The 25,343-nt window shown below is 41.4% G+C and overlaps 1 pseudogene; it reads left to right on the top strand.

Moving 5' to 3' along the window:
- Positions 1-15,302, top strand: part of LOC105499503 (sal-like protein 4) — an 85,978-nt pseudogene extending 70,676 nt beyond the window's left edge.
- The last annotated feature ends 10,041 nt before the right edge of the window (positions 15,303-25,343 follow it).

Here is a 25,343-nt window from a genome sequence, read left to right as displayed (position 1 = left end):
TGTAAATAATTAGAAATTTTACTGTGGGCACATTGCTACTTTTCTTCATCTGTAAAATGAAATGGCTGCATTCCAGAATTCTGTGATTCTGTGAATCATTGGTAGACGTGGATTACCTAGATGGTTTAAAGTATGAAATCTGAGAAACACCACCATATAAAGTTAAAGCTCAAACTCAAACTTCTCTTCCTAGGAAGTGTGGAGAGCTTCATAACTTCCATGCCGTGGTGCTTCTATTGGTGAATTTCATTTAGTTATTCATTTGTTGTAGCTAAAAAGAAAGATTTCACAATAACCCCTTCTTGGACGGGATTAAAGTTCAACTCAGGAAATCTCAAAGGTTGGCTATTACTTTGCTTTCTATTTTTAACCACACTTCATTTCAGAGAATAATATTTTCCTCTGTGTCTGAGTGGTGCTCTAGAAACAGAATGAAAACATGCTTCTCAAAAGCCCTGTTGCTCTAATGAGTACCTACCCTGAAGGGTATGCCCAAGTTCAAGATGTGAAACTCTGAGAATGTAAAATTTTCATCTGTTGTTAATTATTGCTGTATGTATTCAGTTTTCTGAAGTCAGATGGTTTGTAGTAAGACATTGAAGTTTTACATCCAGTAAATATTTGTATACACATCCCCCAAACGTGTGGAATAAACAGAATGATTTGCAACTTCCTGTAAATTAAGGTTATTTTGAATTTGAAAATGCTTGAGAAGGAAAACAAGCGTCTAGGCAAAACTGTGAGGCTTAATTTGTACTCATCTACCTTAGGATTTCCTTCACAAAGTCAAGAACATGAAGTGCAGGGTCTGGATGTGAAATTATAAGTTTTTGCTTGGGTAAAATTTCCATGAACTTTGGCCTACTCTCTAATTGGAATGTGAAATTTTGAGCAAGTCCATCCAAATTTTATTAATTTGGCAGACCATTATACCTTAATGAAAAATGAACAAAATTTGCAGTTTTTGACATAGAAAATATTTTACCTCTAGACCATGAACCTCTTTGGAAAAATTTTATTTCTTCGATGAGGTGTCCTTGATGATAAATTTGGGAGCGCTCACAGACCCAAATGTATAATTTGTAGTTGGTCATCTGTTGTTTAATGATATTATTCCAACACTTCTCAAATCTTTTTTTTTTTTTTTTTTTTGGTCACCATGGAGTGGTTCTTATAGATTTTAAACGAAAGTTGAAGAGAAAGCTGTGATTTCCAGTGAATTAAAAAAAAATTGTTGAATATTTTTTGAAAACAATTGTTAGGTAAGAGTTTAGTGTAATTAAGGACCAATTCCAAGAGCAGGAAAATGAGGGAGAACTAGCCATTTACCATAGCAACTGGAGTAAAAACAGAAAATGAAGTTTTTCTGTAGCCTCAAGTACAATTGAGAGAAGTGTTTTCAACAGGGGCTTAGGTTTGAAAATTGAGGACTTTCTTTTGATCCTCTGGTACTAAATTGAAACGTTTAGCTGGAGCCCCAAAAGGCTTTACACTAACAGGAGGCTGCCACTCATGAGCTTGTGAGTGGGGTGGGGATAGGGGTCAGGGAAGAGTTGGGAGGATGTACCTATAAATAAAGAATTAGAATGCAAAGTAGAGTGAAAAATGTGCTATCTGGAGTGACACACTTATTGATGAGAGGTGGAAGGAGGAGCTAATGATGGTTTTTGACTAAGGCAATTGAGGAAGTTTCTGCGGGGAGGTGGCATTTTGTTGGAGTCCTAAAGGATGAGTAGTAGTTGATAAATACAGGCAAATTGAAAAAATAACAATGACCAGAACTAAAATGTGCACATTAGGCATTATGCTAAGCTTATTTAAATGTATTATCTCTTAAATCCTACAAAAACTCCATAGTACACATAATTATTGTCCCCATCTTAAAGGTAAGGAAACTCAGGTAAAGTTAATTTGACCAATATGACATAAATGCATTTGAATTAAGATATGTTGATTCAAGCTCTCCTGGGCTCTTTCCAGGAGAGAGGGGTGGTCTACAAGAAGGAGACACCTTCATCGAAGAGCCAGATGAGCAATTTTGGAGGAAATGCAAGGTTTTATGTGGCTTACATATAGGAAATTTGGGACAATGAAGTAGGAGAAAGAGAAATGAGATTGAGGCCAGATGGCAGAGTCCTGAATATTATTATAAGGATTTTTTTTTCTCCAGGCAATGTGGAGACACTAAGGGTTTTTGAGTGGGAGGGTAGTGTGATTTAACTAGTGATTGTAGGATAAGTCTGGTAGCAGCCTGAAAGATGGATTTGAGGAGGGAAAGTTTGGAGGTTAGGGAGACAGTTCCACAACAACTGTGGCACGCAGGTGCGAGGACAAGGAAAAAAACCAAGGCATGGTTAGTGGGAGTGGGCAGAGGCAGAGCTGAGGGCCATTGCGGGAGTGGAGCTGGCTGGGTATTATAATTGCTTGAGTGGAAGGGTGAGGAGGGAGAGCTTCAGTTTCCTCTGTTTGGAATATAGTGATACCATTGACATAAGGAGTACAGAAGCAAGACTTGGGGAGGAAGAATATGTGTTGGGTTTGAAGTGTGTTGAGCTTGGAACAAATATATCCAGATAGAGATGTCCGAAGGGAATTTGGAAAATCTGGGCCTAGGGCAGAGTAAGAGAATTTGGCAGACACAACATAAACATAAAAGTTGAAGCATAGAACAGAATGGAAGAGAAAACGGAGGCAGACCAAGCTTAGATCCCAGCAAAATGCCTGGATTTAAAGGAGTAGGTGGGAGAATAGAAAGCAGTGGGGGAAAATGTAAAAGGTGTGGTCAGAAGCTTAAGGGCAAATATCCTGAGTTTATAAGTGCCCAGTGGGCAGTGACAATGTCTTAATAATTTGGCTCCTTGGCTTCAGTTAGTGATGCCTTCTGCATAATAGGAGCTCTATGGGTACTTGTTGGATTGAGTTGCATATTTCTGCTCTGAGGAACTAAGAATGGAATAGGCTCTGTAGAAAGGGTTGTGTGTGTCCCTTGAGCTGTCCCAGGAGTGACACAGTGAAGGACAAACCATTCTCACGACCAATTCCATATTAGTGTCATTCTTATGCTTTTGAATATTTCCTTTTTACAGATGTAACAATAGGGATCATCAGGCCCAAGAAAACAAACAAGTGGTATCAAGGCAGGAAACACACACTTGCCCAATTAAGGCACCAGATTTTAAGAAAAAAAGCACCCCAGGGGGTGGGAAAGGCAGGTGGAGAGAAGTAAGTGATGGATTTAGAGTGAACTATTGACTGAGAAAGCCAGTGACTGTTCTGTTTCTTTAGATATAAAATGAAGACTGTAATGTTCTTTTCATGACGTTTACTTGACAATTGCACTAATTGTTTAATAACACGGGGGTGTATTTACAGAAAAACTTGGCAGTGATAGTTTTAAAATGGCCTTCCTGTCACTGGAAACCATCATGGACATATTTATATAAGAGACCTTGAAATGATATGGTAAACAGCTTTTCAAGGTGATATTTCTAAATCTAATGAGAAATTAGGGAAGACTGATACAATCCACCAGGCTGGTCTAGGCTCCAGACCTCATGGAGAGCTGAGCTAATGGGTAGGATGGAATATGACTTAACCCTAAGGCTGAAGACAAGGGCTGAAGTGGCAGATTTTGGACATACATTGACTATTGCAGAAGGGGAGAAAATGGCCGTGACCAGATCTGTGCTTTATTTTCTGCTCTCTGCACTAGAAGTTCTGATAACAGTGTGGTTTATGCCTGAGTGCAGCTGACTCAGACAGTGGCAGACTTTGAGTCAGTGTTTAAAGGCAAGAGATGATGCTGTTGGCCAGAAGCAATTTCACTTAGGATTAGTATTGTCAGATAAAATACAATATGCTCACTTAAATGTGAATTTCAGCTAAACAACAAAAATTTTTAGTGTAACTATGTCTCGTGCAACATTTAGGGTATACATATACTAAAAATTTATTTGTGGCTTATCTAAATTTCAAATTTAAGTGGGTGTTGTATGTTTTTATTTGCTAAATCTGGCAATGTCACGTAGGACTGAGTCTCATTAGTGTGAGGTTGCTTTTCTCTTTTATTAGTGCAAACCGGGACCTGGCCTAGGGTGCCAGGAAAACTATCTTATTTTCAAATGTTTGGGTAGGTCCTGGAGAACTTCTGTGTATATCAGCTGTGAAGGTGAGAAATTGACTGAGAATTGGTGGGTTTGAAGATAACTAAGATACTCCTGGCTTTGATTTTATAGAAATTTTTTTATTGTGGTAAAATATACATAACATGAAGTTTACCATTTTAACCATTTTTAAGTGTACAATCCCTTGACGTTAAGTACATTAACATTGTTGTGCAGCCAACATCACTATCCATCCCCAGAACCTTTTCACCTTCCAGAGCTGAAGGTCTATACCAATTAAATAATAACTTCCATTCCCTACTCGCCCTAGTATCTGGCAATCACCATTCTCCTTTCTCTCTCTCAATGAATTATTTGACTATTTCAGGTACCTCATATTAGTGGGATCATACAATATTTGTCCTTTTGTTTTGGGCTTAATTTATGTGTTTGGCTTAGCATAATGTCTTCAAGGTTTATCCATGTTGTAGAATCCTATTAGAATTCCATTGCTTTCTGAGGCTGAGTAATATTCCAATATATACATATAACACATGTTGTCTATCCATTCATCTGTCAATGGTCATTTGGGTTGTTTCCACATTTTAGCTATCGTGAATAATGCTGCTATAAACTTTGATGGACAAATATTTGCTCAAGTCTCTGCTTTCAATTTGCTGAATACATATCTAGAAGTGGAATTGCTGGATTATATGGTGATTCCACGTTTAGTTTTTTTTAGGAAACTCTACACCTTTTTCCACAGTGGCTGCACCATTTAGGTTGTCACCAACAATGCACAAGTTTTCCAATTTTCCCACATCCTCCCCAGCACTCATTGTTTCCTAGTTTTTGAGTAATAGCTATCCCAATAGAATAGGTCTGTGTAAATGTAATTTTTCTTTTCTTTTTTTTTTTTTTTTTTGAGATGGAGTCTTGCTCTGTCCCAGGCTGGAGTATAGTGGTGCTATCACGGCTCACTGCAACTTCTGGAGACCCAGGTTCAAGCGATTCCCCTGCCTCAGCCTTCTGAGGAGCTGGGACTACAGGTGTGCACCACCACATCTGGTTTTTTTTGTATTTTAGTAGAGACTGGGTTTCACCGTGTTGGCCAGGATAGTCTTGATCTCCTGACCTTGTGATCCGCCCACGTTGGCCTCCCAAAGTGCTGGGATCACAGGCGTGAGCCACTGTACCTGGCCATATATATAATTTTTAAGGATGGCTTGTGGCTTCTGCTCCTAGTTTAAATAAAAATAGTTCACTCTTTCTTGCTCTGGCATCACAGTGGCCATTGGCACTGGCATAAAATTATATATTCACTGCATAAAACATTTCTACAAAGTTAGGAAATGGGTTTCCCAGAGGGACTTTTAAAGGGACTCTGAAGATAGTATCAAAAAGAAGAGTTCTAGAAAAGTTTCCAATTATGATAGCAGTGTTGGACTAAGCACATACCCATCGTTTACTTTGCAAGACACAGGGTGCTTTTCTTTCTGCAAGTTCAGGTTTGTTTGCTGAAGGACGCACTCACACTGAAACACATGCATCATGATTTTGTGGTCATACCTCACAGACCCACACCAATGAATCTGAATCAATTCTTGGAATAGACCTAGTGTCTTTTTCTGGATATTAGTTCCCAACATATTCTGAGTTTTCAGTAATAACACCCACGGTGGCAGTATCAGAGACAGAAGTGAGCTGAATTCAAGTTTGGGACAGAATGTGATTACTCTCAAATCCAGTTATTAACCACCTTTCGGAAAATAGAGGATGACTGTTCCCATGGCAACAGAAACCTTAAAAAAGAGATCACTCAGCAGCCTGACGTTTTTAGCAAGCTCCACACTGATTCAACCTGCAGGTAAAGGGAACCAAGAACCAAAGTCAAATGTAGCCTCTGTGGCAGGGTTTTTTCCTTTTTACTCCAACAGTGCTTCCTTTTCCCCATAATTCTTCAAAAGAAATCAGTCTGGTGCTATCTTCCCTGTCTTCCGGCCTCTCCCAGGCCCGTTTCCCAACATCCTGGTGTGTGCATATGTGTTTCTATATCTGTTCGTATTCTGTCTGCCTTACTCATCTCTATGTCAATCTAGATTCATGTCCTTCATAGCTGTTAATGAATCATTCAAGGTGTACTTTTAGCTCAGAATTGAATAATCCACCAGAATAAAAAAGATTCCACTATTAAACATCTTTTGAGCAGGGCTTTTGGATTGCTTGTTAGGCAGAAGTCAAATTATCTTACTGTTCTTTTCTTTCTTTTGTTATGGAAATATTTCTCATGAGTGAACACTTCTGATTTGAATTGGTACTAGTGCATGTCTCATTGTTGTGTCTTTACTTGTGAGTGAACATTCTGAGCTGCCTGCCTGCAGATTCCAGTGACAAATGCCATGTTATTTTTAGTACCCTCAGTCACACTGAATAAATCCAATCTTATTTACATAATATGTAAGGCTGAACTCATGGTTTGCTTTATGCTTTTAATGTCACAAGCAGACAATGATATGAACAGTTGCACACTCAGCATACGTGGACACAGTTTCCTTGTTGAATCAAATAGATTTACTAATAGAATGGATCTGATATGTTACAGGTTTGCCTAACAGACATTGGTAAATACCCATAAATGATTGTTTGTGGCATTAGTTTTACCTAGAAAATGTTAATTCTTCGACATCTACAAACAGTGAATCATAAGTTTTTCTTGAAACTGTGTTCACTTTAAAGTAGACATGTACAAATGAAATGTGCATGAAATCTCTCCTTTTCCCCGTCCTCTCACAGAATGCATGTAGTCCAGAAGCACTTAGGCCAGGTAAAGAACAAGGATCTTGAATTTGACTATTCAGGCCTTAGTTTATTCTTGACTATAGAAGTAGGAGGGAGAGCATGAAGCCATGATCTTGAGTCAGCTGAGGGATAAGGACATGCCGTGTCTCCCTTCATGAGAGATACTTCCTCCACCATACACTCTCCACGATACACTTCCTCCACTATACACCCTCAGAGCAGTTACTCAAAGACAAGGCTGATTTTTTTTTTTTTTTTTTTTGAAATGGAGTCTCACTTTGTCACCCAGGCTGGAGTGCAATGGTGCCATCTCAGCTCACTGCAGCCTCCACCTCCTGGGTTTAAGTGATTCTCCTGCCTCAGTCTCCTGAGTAGCTGGGATTACAGGTGCCCACCACCGTGCCCAGCTAATTTTTGTATTTTTAGTAGAGACGGGGTTGCACCATGTTGGCCAGGCTGGTCTTGAACTTCTGAACTCAAGTGATTCGCCTGCTTTGGCCTCCCAAAGTACTGGTATCACAGGTGTGAACCACTGCAGACACTATCTCTAGCCAAGGCTGAAGTTTTAAACAGAGCTGGGTTGAGTTTTAAATAATGAAAGAAATCTATCTTCATGACAGTATGTGACTGAAAAGTTATGAGGTAGTTTAAGATATGATTTCAGGAGCTTCTCATCCCATAGGAGATGGGAGCTTGAGAGCATTGTTGGTCAAATTTACTGGAAATAGACTTGTATCATGTTCAAGTCTAGCGTGGAGACTCTGCACTAACCTCCTTTCATCTCTTTGTCTGGGTCCGCCTTCCCTCACCCGAAAAATCTCTTAGTAGCACGTCTAGTTATTTCATCTTGGTCATTCAACCATGAAGGACTTGAGGGACTCCAGTCCATGGAAACACTGAGATTAAGCACTGTTGATGAGATAACAGACCCGAGTTCTGAAAAACAAACATCAATTTATTAAACTTGCCAGTCAAGTGAGCCCTGCATTTGGGAGCGGTTCCCCCAGATATGCTTGAGCAGAGCTAATATATGTTACTAGGAATGCACAGATGGTTCTGATTAACAGAAGTGGTGACAAGGAAACTGATGGACTCCTAGACCAAGACAGAGCTGCTTTAACACACTCAGCATTCCATCTGTCTTAGGTTAAAGCTGGTTTATTTTGGCTTTGCAGGTCCTGATAGGATTTCAAACAGCAAAGTTTCTCGAGGGGGATGATTCTAAGGCATAAGGCTCTTCAGTACGATGTCCTTGATGTTGATTTGATTTAGAGAACATGATAGGTTAAGGCTGTGTCCTTGATGCTTGCTAGCAGAAGCCCTTTAACAGTTTCACAGCATGACAACTGTATGTGAAAGAGGCAGGACATGCAGGGGAGGTGGGGGAAGCCTGGCTAGAGATGGTGGCAGGCAGCAGAGAAAAACATGTTGTAAAGAGATCCTGGAACACAGCCACATAAATGTGCTTGTGCAAAAGAATGGAGAGGGGAATGCTTGCCCTTGCCTGAAGGCAGGGCGGACATTGGGTCTCCACTGCATCCCCCAAGCTTTGCATGGTACCTGGCACAGGGCAAATGCTCTCTAAGTATTTGTTGAATGAATGAAAGAATGATAGGAAGATGGGGAAAACAGTCCAACAGGAGAACAATTTAAGACAGTAGAGGGTTCAAGGCCTGAGGCTGTGGCTGGGAGAAGATGATGAGAGCTTAGGTTCCCTGGCCTGGGTCATTTCTGAGACACAGACTTTACAGGCCCTTGCCCCTAATACATTCACACCAAGTGGTAACTGCTGTCAGGGTGAACTTTGCTCTCACAGAGGAGTTGTAGGGAGGGTTGAGGAGTGGAGAGGAGAAATCACCGGACTCTAGGTTCCTGAAGGAGTCGATGGAAAATGAGTGAAAACAAGTCCCCCTGTCTTTTTTAAACCACTGTACACTTAACTTGCTGCAGGTACTCTGCTAGACCCTTCTGACACTCTCTAGTCCTTGTAGCAAGCCGCTGCAGTTATAGTAGTGAAACCCGTATTACCAACCAATGAGGGAGGGAGCTGTGACTTCCCTAGGCTCGCATAGATGACAGGGACAGGCTGATGTCATAGTCCATTCTGTCTTGCTCTTTGAGACCCTTGATGCCACTCTTACCTGAAGTTCACAGGCAAGGTGGGATCCAGAGGGCCCTTTGGCCAGGCTGCCCTGAGCATGACATTAGCTAAAGAGGATGAGGCTGGCCTTCCCAACCTTGGTGCCCACCAGGTCAGAGGTCTGCCGTTCCAGGGTGCTGGCTGCTTCTCTTACAGGGTGGAACACAGAGTGAGTGCAAGCCCAAGGAACCAAGAACTTCAGTTCTTCATTCTTTTCTTGCTTTACAAAAAAATTTCGTGGAACTTGAAAGCCTGATCGTGAAGTTGACTAAATGAGAATTGCGCTAAGGTAATTTTGAAAAGGAAGAATACTCCACAAGGAGTGCGGGGACTCTTTTGGCTTATCTCCTTACTTCCGATATAAAAAATCCATAAAGCTGGAGAATGAAACAATAGTGGCACATTTTTAGGTGGCAGTTCGGTATATTTATCAAAACTGACAATAAATAAGAATTTTATTTTTAAGAACTATTCTTGAGAAAAACTAAAAATTCATATATAGATCTATGTATTAGGGTGTTCATTGCAGCCTTGCTTGTAAGAGTTTAAATGTGGAAAGGTTCCAGATTTACATCAGTACAGTAGAGGTTACATTAATTAGGATATGATCACACCATAAATACCATGGAACCATTAAAAGAAATTAAGCGGAGTCAAATATGCTGACTTGAAAGGACCTGAAATATATTGGGAGTGAAGGAATGAAAAAAGCAAGTCACAAAACAATATTATGTAATTATGTTACAAACACATTGGAATGTATTTGGAAGGATGCACACAAACAATTTTTAGTGACAAACTTTGCAATTAGAGAAAAAGTCAAGGGATGGTCTCACTTTTTTGATATACCTCTGCGTGGTTTTCCTCTTTTATAAAGAGCATATTCATGTGTTAATTGTGTATTTAATAAAATGATAATGTGGGGAAACAGAACCTGGATATTTGGGAAACGAGAAAGACAAGACAAATTAAAGATAATTTCAGGTTTAATCCTACAGGTGAGTTGACATGAAATTTAATGGACTAGATAGAACCCACTGCTATCACTGGTATGGGCTGCTTATTTGAAGGCAGAATATCTTTGAGCCCTAGTTACAGCCAAATTTTTGTGGCTAAAGAGATCATAGTGCCCTGAAGTATTCTGGGAGCGGTTAAGAATAGGTTTATTGCAGCCAAATTAAATGGGGTCTTAGTGGCTTTGATCGTAGAAGTTAGTACATGAAGAAAGGAAAAAAAGCAATAGGCTGAAACTGCTCCAGCAGAAGCAAGGAAGGGAGTATCCCCTGGAAAAGTATCAGGAAGCTGTGCAGCACTGCAGGTGGGGAAGAGGAGAGAGCTACCTGTCATAGCTGCAATTAATATGAGAGCATTCTCTTATCCAGCAGAAACATGAGTTAGATGCCTTTTAAGAAAATTGAAATATGACTTAATTACCTAGTAAAATTATGAATATGATAGAAGTATGAAGCCTAAAAAGAAACATTTCTTCTTCATTCCTGTTTCTAATTCTATACTTGTTCCCATTAATCACCACTGTTAGAGTTTGGTGTGAATTCTTCCAGAGCATTTAGGCTTATACATATGTACACAAACACACATAGAAGCACACTCACACACAATGACACGTGTGCAAAGTTAAAAAAAAATACCTAAATATTTTCCTAACGTAGTCTCATTCTGAGCCTCAACAGGAGGCTGTGCCCACAGAACTGGCTCACCAAATTTTGGAGTTCTTCTTTGCGTTTCTTTGTGAAATGCTCTGCGGCGGCTCTGGAGAGAATAGCTCTTCCCGAGTGCTTTCACCAGCACACTTGGGAAAGCAATGCAGGGTGGTTGTAAGTGTCACTGAGGGGGCAGATGTTGATTTGGATTTAGAAGAAACGGGATGCAGGAGTCTTAGATTTGGGTGATTTGTAGTGCAGTGAGTTTAAGAATTTTAGCTCCAGAAATGCGGATTTGAACACGGGTTTTCGCACTATCTCTATAAGCTTAGGAAAATTACTTAACCGTTTAGAACCTGTTACCTCACTTATAAAGTGAGAGTACAATGGTGCCTATCTTATTGCAAGGGGGTTCTGAGGACTAAAGAGGCAATGCCTACAAAATGTTTATCACCTTGCAAAGCATGTACTGAATAATCAATAAAGTAGGCTGCATTTATTTTATTTTATTCCTGTTCCAGGTCACTTTTAGATCACTTTTGAACACTTAGAGTCCTCTTCTAGTCCTTCTAAAAACTGCTTTTCCAAAGGCTTGACTTGCTTGCCTTTGTTTTCTGATCTAATATTTATGCACATTTTCTACTTTTAATCTATCATGTTTGCTTCAATATGCCAAGACTCCCACATGGTGTTTTGAAAATGAACCAAGAGGTTGGGCGTGGTGGCGCACGCCTGTAATACCAGCACTTCAGGAGGCCGAGGTGGGTGGATCACGAGGTCAAGAGATGGAGACCATATGACCAACACGGTGAAACCCCGTCTCTACTAAAAATACAAAACAATTAACTGGACATGGTGGCATGTGCCTCTAATCCCAGCTACTCGGGAGGCTGAGGCAGGAGAATCGCTTGGACCCAGGATGTGGAGGTTGCAGTGAGCCAAGATTGCTCCACTGCACTCCAGCCAGCCTGGGTGACAGAGTGAGACTCAGTTTCAAAAAAGAAAATGAACCAAGAACAAACCAAAAGTGCTTCACACACAACTTCTTGGACTTACCTTAAATTGAGTTATAGTTGATCATTTCTTGCATTTTAAACAACTTTATTTCTTGGTTGATTTAGTGGCACAATTTTCCAAATTCATATTTGGTTTTTGACCTCAAGGGCTGAAGAGTCTCCTTGCTTTTGGCCTTGTAGAAATTTAGCTGTTTTCGTGCTTCTTGTCACTAGCTGACTCTTGACTCTATCAGTCCATATAGAATAGTCATAAATTAATCTGATGTTAGATTAAGTCTTAGTTGCACATCTAAGGGTTCTGTCAATTTATCTATTTATTCAATAAATCTTTATGAGTGTCCCTGAGTGTTAGGAATTTTACTATGTTTCAGGGATAGGGTGGTAATAGAGACAGTCTCTTCTTTCATGAAATGCAGAGTCCGGCAAGGCCCATACACATTAAGTCATGAATTACTAATGCGGTAGTGCTCTGCTGGGTGATATGCTGTGACAGGGACCCAGGCAGGGCTCCCTGGGGGAAGTGATACTGATATGAGATCTGAAAGAGGAATGAATATAGTGAGAAGTAGAAGAATATTCTATACAAAAGCAACTGCATATCCAAAGACCCAGACATAAGAGAAGTCTTGCAGTATTTGAAGAACTGAAATAAAAGTAATGATTGGAGTGGAGAGAGTGAGGGTGTTGAGAGCTGAGGTGGGACTGAAGCCATATGAGGGATTTATGCCTTCCAGGAGTTTCTCTGACCGGTTTCTGATAACAAGTGGTTACATAGTCTAGACTGTTGCTGAGTTCGCAATGATGACAACATTGAACCTCCTTGAACACAGCAGCATTTTATTGCTCTTTGGCGACTAATGAAATTTTGTCTCTGGTGAAGTAATTGGATTCTTAGCATGACACATTTTAATTCAAGTCAAGAAGACAGAAATATAAAAGACTAGTGAGTGATTGCCTCAAGTTTATATAGAAATAGAAAGGACTTGGAACTAGAGAGTCTTTGTTTTGAATGGTCTTTCTGGACTTTCCTTTGTTAGTCTTTGTCTTTTGTCTACTTTTTGTCTTCTTAAACTTTGTCTACATGTAGTCAAACGGAATGGACAAAGCAAAAACAAAACAACAATAGATTCTGCTTCAGAGCTGCAAAGCTCCAGGCAACTTCGATGCTTCACAGTTAAAATTTTCCTTTCAGTAGCTGCAGTTGCAATCGTCTCTAGCATCAGCAAAGAGGTGGCAGGAGCATCATGTTTCCGAGATCCAACTTGTAAGGCATGTAGGAATGGGATACTACCTAAGAGGGAATTCTAGTCTTTCATTCTATGTAGAATTAAAAAGACTTATCTTTTAGCTAAAACCCCTGACTGTTTAGAATAATATGATTTAGGATAATCAATAAATATACTTATAGAGATATAATACTATATAGATTATTTGATATAAATGTTTAATTCGTTCTTAGTAGTATGTATCGAATTTTACCTATGGCTCTGTCTTGTCTTACTCGAAAAGCAGAACGATTTCTTTCTTAGAAAGAAAGCTACCAGTTCCCAGATGCCCACTCCTATTCTTTTTAAGGAATCATAATTTGTTCTCCTTCGAGCCCAGATTTCTCAGTGAATTCTCCAGTATGCTCACAGCTCTCCCTCCAGATATTTTGAGAGCTTGGAGTCATAGTCCTGCATTTTTAAGGAAGCTGTGAAAACCCACATGAGCTCTCCTTTTCCAGCCGTAGAAAAAACTAAATAGTGTCCAGCACCACTGTTGGTTGAGAGTCCTTTGGATCTAAGTTTTCTTCTTCTGTATTCTGCTGGGTTCTCGTGAAAAACTAATTTGAGATAATAGCAGAAAATAAAAGACACTGGCAGAAGGATTTTCAATGTTAAGAACTGACCTATGACAAAACTGGCCATTTTGCATCTTTGGCATATTTACAGGTTTGCTTTTCTAATATTTATACTTTGGATTTGCGGGGCTGGAGGGGCGGTAAGGTAGCCATAGCCAGGAATATTTGTACAATGACGGAAAACTAATAAAGATGTGAATTTTGTTAAAGAAAGATTCTCAGATCACAATATATTCTTGGCAGTGCAGAAGAGTATTCTCCTGGGGATAGAGGGAGTGTCCAGATAAGTCAGAATGAAAATGAGCGGGGAAGATGGGTATATTTCCCAACTGTGGAATTTGTGGCAGAGAGAGCAAATAACTGCGGCTCTCCTGGCGCCTGGTTGCTCGCACCACGTCGAGGCCCAAGCAGGCAAAACCCCAGCGGATCACCGCGGAGGAGGACCTGGGCAAGCAGCAGCCGACCACGGAGTTTGTAGATGTGGCCCCCACGGCGTCGGCGACGGGGGAGCTTGGTGCTCGGTGGGAGAAGACGCAAGTCTGAGAAATGCTGTGCGAAGTTCTTTAGCGTCTTTGAGTTGTTGGAACATAAGAAAAATTGCACTAAAATCCACCTGTCTTCATCATGAATGATGGCGAGGGTCCAGTGCCTTCAGAAGACATCTCTGGAGCTGTACTGAGCCACCAGCCACCCAGTCCAAGCAGTGAGGAAAGTCACAGGGAGAATGGGAGCAGCTCAGGGGACATGAAGGAGAAGCTGGTGCGGAATCTGTGATGTATCTAAAGACAAAGACGGGCCTGCCACCCACCCCCCAGTACATAAGATATTTACCCAAAGGCAAAGTGGCCAACACTGACGTGTCCTTGCAGGCGCTACGGGACACCAAGGTGGCGGTGAATCAGCGGAGCGCAGATGCCCTGCCTGCCCCTGTGCCTGGCGCCAACAGCATCCTCGAGCCGATACTGTGTCTGCAGCAGCAGAGGCAGCTACAGCAGACCCAGCTCACCGAGCAGATCCGCATCCCGGTGAACACGTGAGCCGCTCATGCCTGCACTCCAGCGGGGCGGCCGACACCCTGAAGACCTTGGGCAGTCACATGTCCCAGGAGGTTTCTGCAGCTGTGGTTTTGCTCAGCCAGAAAGCTGGAAGCCAAGGTCTGTCTCTGGACACCTTGAAACAAGCCAAGCTACCTCACGCCAACATGCCTTCTGCCGCCAGCTCCTTGTCCCCAGGGCTGACGCCCTTTGTTGGGAAGCCGGATGGGACCTGGGTGCTCCCAAACGTCGTGTCCCGCCTCCCCAGTGCTTTACATCCTCAGGCCCCGGGCTCAGTGTTCTTCCAGGGCCCTTTCTCCTCTGTGGCTCCAGACCTATCCAAGGGAAGGGGAAGCCACCGAACATCTCCGTGGAGGAGGTCAAACCCAAAGATGAGGCGGTCCTCTCCAAGCACAGGTGTAAGTGCTGTAGCAAGGTTTTTGGGACTGATAGCTCCTTACAGATCCGCTTCCGCTCCCACACTGGAGAGAGATCCTTCGTGTCCTCTGTCTGTGGTCATCTTTTCGCCACCAAGAACGACTCGAAGTGCACTTTCGCTGACATCCCTAGGTGAAGGCAAACCCCCAGCTGTTGGCTGAGCTCTAGGACAAACTGGCAACAGGCAATGGCATCCCCTATGTACTCTCTGTACCCCTCCCTGTAGATGAATCAAGTCTCTTTCTAGACAGCATACCTGTCCTTGTAACCCCCTTGGTAGGGCTACCTGAGAATCCCTCTTTGGTGACTAACCCCAAGGACCTCAAGGGTGGCCCCCTGCCAACCAACTTGCAGCCTGGGCCTTCTCCAGAAAGTGAGGGTGGACCCACACATCCTGGGGTGGGATCAAACAATAATTCCCCAAGGACTGGTGGCTTCCAAGGGAATAGGACCATGGACCCCAACAAATGTCTCATTTGCCACCGATTCTTAAGCTGCCAGAGCTCCCTCAAGATGCATTACTGCACCCACAGTGGGGAGAGATTAATCCAGTGTAAGATCTGTGGCCACGCCCAAAGGTAACCTGAAGACACACCTCGGGGTTCACTGAACTAACACGTCCATTAAGACACAGCATTCTTGTCCCATCTGCCAGAACAAGTTTGCCAACGCCGTGATGCTGCAGTAGCAGATTTGCCTACTCTAAGATGGATGGCTCCCAATCAGGTATCAGTGCGGATGTAGAAAAACCAGGTGCTACTGACAGCGTTCCCAAAACCAGTTTCTTCACTTCTTGGAAGAAAACAAGATTGCAGTCAGCTAAGCTAAAGGAGAACTTGCATGGAAGGAGAAATGCAGACAGAGTGAAATCTCTAGAATCTGCTTTTTTTGTAAGAATTCATCTCCTGTTTTGTTTTTCTTACTGATATGCAAATGATGTTTACGACGGTTGTGATCACATCAGGCAAACTTCACGATCACCATTGTTGCTATGTTGCTTTGCAAAAAATTGAAAAATAAAAAAAAAATCAAAACAAATACAGACATTTTTATTTTTTTAATTTTGGAAAGAAACTTTGTTACTTGTGACAAACTGTATACACAGAACCTTTGTACAACCTAGAATGACTTTTTCCAAAGACTGTTACCTATTTCAAGGTAGAGCCATTGGAACTTACTGAACAACAGTGGAAAAGACAACTGCATAGCCTAATTGAGAGGAGAGGGGTATACTTCTATGGTAACTGTATGCAGGTCTGCCATCTATTTAGGGAACTGTTTTATATGCCCCAACTCCGTCCTCATTTTATTGTTTGTTTTTTTGAATGTAATAATAATAAAAAAACCCCCAAAAAACTAAGGTTGTAAAATTGCTTCAACTTTAGAACTTTAAGTAGGATGCCTTCAAATGGACTTATGCTAGTCCTTGGGGAGTGAATACGTGTGTTGCTCCTTATTTAAATACAGTTCAGTTGGAGCCCCGAGAGTGTCAATGTCTTCCTCACACTTCTTAGATGCCTTCCTCTTCCTGAACTCCAGAAGAGGTGGGCATCTGAGCGGGGAATCTCAGATGACTTAATTTAGTTTGCCAGTACCTACTTTATTGAAGAACTGGGTTTTCATTCTTCAGAAGAAACTCATGGAAAGGCATGTTTCCTATCACAGGTTCACATGCCAATTCTTTTTGTTGTTGTTGAATTTCCATCTACAACTTATGCCAAGTAATTGTGAAGAGTTTTTGGTTTTCTTGCTGAATATTTCATGAAGGCTATGAAGTTGGAACAGGCAAGTCCTGGGTGTGAAATCTTTAACTGATCTACCTCATTTATTTTTTATTTTTTGTACACATAGGGTCTGTTTTCCTATTTTACACTAAAATATTCCCAGGCCCTGTGTAAAACCAAGAGTTGATGTATTGGTGGGAAGAGCTGAACGTTCAAGATGTTTTTGTGATGTCTTTTTTTCCCCTGCAATTTCCTTTTGTACATGTAATATTGAGCAAATGAAACATTGCTCTTGGTTTAACAAGAAAGGAGAAAGAAAGACTCTAACTTCTGGGAGAAAAGTCTTTCCCTCTATCTGGAAGGCCCTGGATGAAATGTGGATCCAAGACTATTGGCCAAAGTATCATCTTTTCATTGTTGCACCTGACTTTAGGATTCCCTCCACTCACTTTTTTTTGGAAAGTTGTGCCTTTCCTTCTAGAATTGTAAGTGAATACAATAATAGTACCTGTTCACACTGTGAAGTGGATATTATTACAGAAAACACACCAGTGGCTTTCTTAATGTTGAGCTAATGTCTTGTGAATGTATAATCTGTGGAGAAACCCCTGTAGTTGTACCTGCTGATGCTGTCTGTTGGTAAATAAATTTTGAATTTTTTTCTCCCCAAAAAAGAAAATGAGTAGGAAGAGAACCAAATAGTTAAGAACATGGTCATAAAGAGTATAGATTTAGGTGAGAGAACAAAGGAAGAGTTAGAAATAAGGTGTGAGAAATGATCATAGTAACTGGCTAGAAAGAAAGCCAACTTTATTTGAATTTAAAGTGGACCAGAGGGGCAAATGATGTGAAAAGCAGTGTGACTGATGATATCTAGTAGGTAGCAGATGCTGATGGAGGGTAGACTGCACAGACAGGAAAGGCCTTCGTATAAAGTAAAAATGATTCGTCATTAATAATGACTCTTTTTTTTTTTTTTAAAGTATAGGTGTTGTGGTGAAGGGACAAGCACAGGAGAAAGTATATGGTTATTTAATTATCTTTCCCAAATGTTGGAAACACACATATAGCCTTTATAAGATATAGTATTTTGTGAGTTAGATGAAGAGTTTGTGCATGGATACCGTGGTGCCTGCTAGGGCACCTTCTTCTTAGGTTCAATGAAATATTTAGACTCACAGCATGACCACAGGCCCCCTTGGCCCCAGTCTGCTTGAAATGCTATAGGACAAGAACTACATAATGTCAGGGCACAGTGTCAGGTGCTCCTTTGCTGTGGGAGTCCTTGCAGCAGTCTTTACCACCATCCTCACAATTGTTCAGGAGTCATTCTCTGTGGCCCTGATTTAGAAGACTCATGCCCCACAACAGCCAATACCTCTTATAACAACTCCCATCCAGTGTTTATGGTTCATTTATAGTTCTGCCCAGTCCAGATGCAAGTTACCAATAAAGAGTCATTGTCATCATGAGTAACGTGCCAGACAACAGAGTTGACATCATTTTTATAAGGTTAGTTAGGGGACAGAGGGAGAAAGTTAACTGAAATTCTCAAGTAGAAATAAAAATGGTTAGCCCTTTACCTGCAGATATCTGAAAAGACTCGTGTACCTGTGCAACTATAAGACTGCCTAATGCCTCCCTGTGCTGTGCTATCCCAGCCCGTACATCTTGGTAATTAATATGGTTTGGCTGTGTCCCCACCCAAATCTCATCTTGAATTATAACTTCCATAATTTCCACATGTCATGGGAGGGACCTGGTGGGAGGTAACTGAATCATGGGGGCGGGCAGGTCTTTCCCACGCTATTTTCCTGATAGTGAATAAATCTCACAAGATCTGATGGTTTTATAAAGGGGAGTTCCCCTGCACACACTCCCTTGCCTGCCTCCGTGTAAGACTTGACTTTGCTCCTCATTCCTCATTCACCTTCTGCCATGATTTGAGGCCTCCCCAGCTATGTGGAACTGTGAGTCAATTAAACCTCTTTCCTTTATTAATCACCCAGTCTTGGGTATGTCCTTATTAGCGGTGTGAGAACAGTGATCAATCACGATCTGCTGAATGTATATAGGCGACGTGATGTAAACCGAGAAATGTGAGTTATCTGACACTGAACGGCTGAAATTGACAGTTCAGGTGACCCAAACCATGCTTCAAACTCCCCATAACAGCTGTGTAGCCAGGCTATATTTTCATTTGTTAGTCCTCATAAACACCCGTAAAGTGGGTGTTGAAGCTGTCAGTTTTAGCCCTTTAGTTTCTGATAACTCACATTTCTCAGTTTACATCATATCACCCATATACACTCAGCAAATGGTAATTGATCACCAAAAACAAGAAACAAAAAACCCCAGCTAATTTGGGAAATATGGAAACACCACCAGGGATGTAGAGAACGATGCAGGGAGGAAAGGGAGCTAAGGTAGGTGTGCTACCAAACCAGCTACCACAGCGGGAAACTGGAGCTCATCCTGGGGTGACTGTGGGGAACAGTGCAAACCCCCACCTCAGGATGATCCCAGCCGAAGGGCAAGGGAGCCAGGACATCTACACACCAATGCCCTAGAGCCATTGGTTGAGGGCTGCTCCCAAAAGGTGCTAACTCCCTGGTACTTTGGCCTGCTGCACAGGGGCAGAGCAGGCTCCTAGAAAAAATAAACTCCTGGAGCAGGAAATATAGATATAGCACCAGGGAGTCACTTGAGCACAGTGAATGATCCCAGGGTTGTGGACAGGACATGGACAACATCCGTTACAGCAGCCTTGCATTTTAGGTCTGGAAATGCTATGACAAAGCAACTCTTTTCTTCCGTTTATGAAGTCCCTCCACAAAGTCTCCACGGGTTTTTAACGAAATATGAGCATGAAACAATCTGACAGAGAAGAAACAGTACAGCAAAGTGATTAGAAGCTCTCAGGAGTTCCACTGCTTGGATTTAAATCCCATCTCTGCTGCTTGGATAGCTTAGTTGTGTAATTTAGGCAAGGTCCGGAGCCTCTTTGTGCCTCAGTCTTCTCATTTGTGGAATTGGGACAATAAGGGTGTTGTGAGAATTGAATTAGATGATATGAGTGAAAGACGTGGATAGAACAGATTGTTGGAGTTAGAGATGAATAACTAAGAGTTTTCGCCCTCATAGAGTTTAAACCTTTTTTTTTTTTTTTTGAGATGGAGTTTTGTTCTTGTTGCCCAGGCTAGACTTTGATGGCACTATCTCGGCTCATCACAACCTCCGCCTCCCAGATTCAAGTGATTCTCATGCCTCAGCCTCCCAAGTAGCTTGGACTGCAGGCATGCGCCATCACTCCTGGTTAATTTAGTATTTTTAATAGAGACAGGGTTTTACCATGTTGGTCGGGTTGGTCTCGAACTCCTGACCTTAGGTGTTCCACTTGCCTTGCCTGCCAAAGTGCTGGGATTACAGGCGTGAGCCGCTGCACTCAGTGAGTTTAAATCTCGATGGAGAAGATACTTAAGCAAACAGATCATCTTAATATAACAGGATCAAATTTGAGACTGCGACAGGCACAACATCTGTGGGAGCCCAGAGAAGATGCATTTAGCACACTCTGAGAAATTAGAATGGCTTCCGGGGAGAGAACATGACTAAACTCCCAGACAGTAGGGGCTGCATGGAGAGAGGAGTGCTAGGCACAGGGAAGAGCACTCCAGGTAAAGCAATGTGAGCCTCACTCACCTTTTTTCTTTTTTATAAAATTTAATTAAGTTCAGGGATACATGCGCAGGCCGTGCAGGTTTGTTACATAGGTAAACGTGTGCCATGGTGGTTTGCTGCACCTGTCAACCCATCACCTAGGTATTAAGCCTTACATGCATTAACCATTTATTCTGATGCTCTCCCTCCCCCCACCCCCTAAAAGGCCCCAGTGTGTGATGTTCCCTTCCCTGTGTCCAAGTGTTCTCATTGTTCAGCTCCCATTTCTAAGTGAGAACATGTGGTATTTGGTTTTCTGTTCCTGTGTTAATTTGCCGAGGATAATGACTTCCAGCTCTATCCATGCCCCTGCAAAAGACATGATCTCATTCCTTCTTATGGCTGCACAGTATATGTACCACAATTTCTTTATCTAGTCTATCATTGATAGCCATTTGGGTTGATTCCATGTCTTTGCTATTGTGAATAGAGCTGCAATGAACATACGTGTGCATGTACCTTTTTTTTTTTTCATTTGAATTGTATTGGATGAAGTGATGCAGGAGTGAGTTTAGGCAATTGCTTCAAAAGCTTTACCACTCTGAGGCTGAGGAGTGGAGTGTGAGATGGAGGGCTAGGTAGTGGAGGGGTGGAGTGGGCATAGGGCTGAGCCCTGGTGGTCTTAGCACTTCCTTTAACAATCTGCATGACTGTAGGCAAGTCCTTCTCCCTCTCTAATCCCTTGGCTCCCACCTGAGCAAAGAGGGGCTTCGGGTAGCTGGGTCATGATCAGGGCTTATAGCCCTGTCTAAGCACCCACCTTCAGAAGCGTGCTTCAGCTTTGTGGGTAGGTGTATATGCACGCTGCTATGGCCTGTGATTTAGAGGGTTTTGACAAGTGTGGAGAAGTGTCTGCTCCCCTCTCATGCTTCCCATCTGGAGTTCTCAGTTCTTTGCCAAATTTCCTCCAGCTCTTTGGCACAGAGGCCTCGTCTCAGAGCAGGCTGTGCCTTGGAATTTGGCTTTTTAGGGGCATGTTCTCTAGTTCAGGCCTGTTGAGGTGGTCTTGTTTTCCTGGTCTCCATCAGTGCCTGCTGGGATTTGGCAGGCCGACCCCCAGCCCAGACTAGGGACAGAAGGCAGTGGAAGCCCCTCACTGGGCTGCACCGATGCATGGCAGGACCACCCTATCCACGTCTTGGGTTTCAGATGTGGTCTTTCATGCGTGATTTAGTATCAGAACTAGGCTTTTGGTGTTTGGAAGACAGCACATTCTCCAAGGCATCACATCAGAGGTGAAACTCTCACCTCCATGTTTTCTTTTTTTTATTTTTTAAATTTTTTACAGAAATGAGGTCTCACCATTTTGCCCAGGCTGGTCTCCAACTCCCGGGCTCAAATAACCCTGTCGCTTTGAACCCCCAAAGTGCTGGGCTTACAGGTGTGAACCATGGTGCCTGACCACTTCCATGATTTCTTTACACTGGGATTGCTAGTTGGTGAAGGTTGACATTTAAGAGGTTGGATGTTAATATCGTTGCTCTTCTATCCAAGAAGACAAATATAGAAAAATGAGTTTCCATATATTAATTGGTCAAGTGATTGTGTCAAACCCCTCAGAAGTCACCTGGTTTTCCCATAGCAGCTGGTGTTCTAAGTCATTTGCAAAAAAAACCATATAGTCTAGTCAGATCATTTCTTTCTTCAGTCATTTATCTCCATCATCTTGTAGAGAAGGATTGAAATTATTTATCAGTTGAGTCTTACTATCAGTTAAAGTCAGGTTCAATTGTTGACATTAGTAAAATTAAAATAATTATAGCTTAAACAAGGTAGGTATTTTCTCTTTAATTTCTCTCTTGTATTTCTTTCTCACTTTAATGTCACCATGTAGGCAGTCCAGGTGGTTTGGTTATTTTATATCGTTGCAGATCCCAAGTTCCTTCTACCTTGTTGCTCTGCTGTGCAGGACCTCCATGGGTACCTTGTAGTCCAAGATGGCTGCTCCTGCTCCTGCCATCATGTCCACATTCTAGCTAGTCGTAAGAAGAAAGGGATAAAGAAGGGCATGGTACCTCCCAAAGACCTTTCCTGGAGGCTGCATATGCTTCTTTCTTTAGAATGTTATTGGATAAAACTCAATGATAGAGTCATACCTACCCTAATAAGGGCTGGGAAATGTAGTCTTTTCTACTGGGTGGTCATATGACCAGCTAAAAGTTGAGCATTCTGTTATTAAAAGAAGAAAGGGAGAGGACATATGAGGGGACAATTGGCAGTTTCTATCAAAAACTAGATTTGACTCTTGACAGTGTTGTGTGATCTTGGGCACAAAATTAGAATTATTTGAGCCTCAGTTTTCTTATCTGGAAAATCATTATAATGTTATTTACCTCACTGAGTTTTTGCAAGCATAATACAAAAATTAAATAAGGTAATGTTTGTGAAAATGCTCTGTAAACTTCAGAAAGCACAGTACAAGATATTATTAGACAATAATTTGTTTTCACATTTTCTTAAGCAACTTCTCATTATGAAAACAGACAAAAGGAGGGGCACAGCAGGTATATTTTGAATGGAATAAAAGTCACTTTGGAAATAAAAGCCAATCTAGGGGCAAGCATGGACCTTCACCTTGTGAAATCAGGCAGAAAAGTCTCAAAAGCAAATGTTCAAATGTGAGTTTCCCAATTGTAATTGGAAAGATGATGTACTCCACTAAAAAGGGTTTTCCTTTGGTATTTCAGCCTTATTAGCCTTGGCTCAAATCTACAACAGGAGAGGCACTCATAACCAACAAGTGGTAAAGAAACCTTCAAAGAGTTTCTATATCAGGAGGGCTTTATTTGAGTCAGGGGAAAGGGTCTTTAAAAAGCCGAAATCCATTTGTCTGTTTTGCCTAATAAGGAAATACTTTACAGCATGTGATGTAGTGCTCTGGGAAAAGAATCAGCACTTTTTCCCTCTAGATTTTAATGAGAACTGACGTACTAGGAATGGGCCTCAGTAAATATTGCATATAATTATTTATTAGATTTGTAAATACCTCCTACTACTGAAGCCTTCAGGCATATGGACAAAGGTGGAATATCAGGCGGCAAATACATCCAGACTCAGCAAACACAGTTGCGAGGTCATCCTATTAACGCTCCAATAGAAACATGGGCTATCCATGGGGCCAGAAGCAAACACTTTGTGGAGCAGAATGACCCGATTAGGAGGTGATGACCCTTTCTTTGGGACTGGTCTGGAGTGTTGTTGCCAGAGGAGGGGGCCCTCTTAACTCTTTGTGTCAATGGTGTGTGGGGCTTTGCAATACTGGCCATTGAGATCACAGTCCAGCTCGCAGAGGGCTGACTCCATCACCCACAGACCCAGGGAATCACGTGAAATACAGTTTTCTTTCACGTGGAAGGAGCAGGAAGTGGTGATAGCAAACCATCTTCTTTGATTTTCTTGTTACATAGAAATAGCCATACTAATGAAGAGGTGCTTAACATGAACCTTGAACCAGGCATATTTGGATATACATCCAGATTCTGCTAGTTAATACCTATGTGTTCTGAAGTAAATTACCTGCATTTATGAATTTTGCAGAGTTATTTTGAGAATAATATGCGAGTAATTCACACATAGTAGAGACTCAATAAATGCATCTGATAGCTAGCTGAGGTATATCATAGAGAAGAAGGTTAAATACAGACAACTTATAGTCCTTTCTCTGTCCAGTGAAGCAAATAGGGCCTTATACCAAGCCTGACAATGCTACTGAATTTTGAATTTTGAAGGCACTTTAAAAAAAATTTGTTCAAAGCATCCCAACTCACCTAAAAAGGTAGGTTTATGGACCAAAACATTCTCTATGGGAAGAAGAATATCCTTCTGGTTCAATTGCTTCACTTTCCCTAATCTCCTTCACCTTCAATTTTGGATACTTTATGGAATCCCAGAAATGAATGGTCAGGGAAGGTTGTCTAGAAATGTTTTATCTTTAGGAAGAACTGCAAGCAAACCACGTTAAGGAGTTAAGAATACAGCCAAATATTTAATTGCCCAGTGAGGTGCCTGGACACCATAGTATGTCCAGGAGATTCACTCCACCCTGTGGTAACTTTGCCATTCAATTCACGGAATTATTCTTCATATATAACTTCAGTTCCTTATGGTGTAATTTAGGGCACTTAAAAAATGCTCACATTTGATATATATTCATTGAAAACCTTCTCTGTTCTTGACACTGCCAAATTGCTGAGACATATATTTGGCCCTTAACTGAAAAAAAAATATCACTGGTATTCCATTAGAAATGAGGCCCTTCTTATACTTGAAGAAAACTCATTACTTCTTTTCAATCTTAAGTATTCTCTACTTAAAATTTTAAGAATCAATTAATACTTTTAGTCTTCACATCTAGGTATTTAGTCCTACCTGAACCCTATCTAATTTCTCCATCTTTCTCTTTCTCTCTCTTTTGTAGAAACAAAAACTGCCAATTCTTTGAACTAAAAAAGTTATTTATTTTTCTATTTTTGGCCACCAAATGCTACCATAAAGAGACCAGATTGTTTTCTATGGAAATGTATTATAAGACCAATATTTAAATGGAAAAAAACTGAATTAAGAAGCTATAATTCAGTTGGGAAATTCAAATGAACTCATAAAACACAACGGCTGGATTGAATTAGTCCCTTGATGGTCAATTCACTAACCACAAAAAGTATGAAATGAAAAATCATTTTTTCCAACAGTTTGAAACAAAACTTAAAAAATTTTAAAGTCCCCCAATCAGTGAGAAGAACTCTGGTGTCCTTTACTTTCACTGAAGTCCCCGAAAGTAAGACTTTAAGGGAAATACATAAAAACTTTGCATCACCATTCTTCAGGGTAGAGAGACTCGCTAGGTAAATGCTTTCCCCAACCTACCT

This window comes from Macaca nemestrina, chromosome 6, assembly GCF_043159975.1.
Source record: "Macaca nemestrina isolate mMacNem1 chromosome 6, mMacNem.hap1, whole genome shotgun sequence".
NCBI classification, from domain to species: domain Eukaryota; kingdom Metazoa; phylum Chordata; class Mammalia; order Primates; family Cercopithecidae; genus Macaca; species Macaca nemestrina.
Note: the sequence above shows the minus strand (reverse complement) of the source record. Positions and strands in the feature narration are given on the sequence as shown.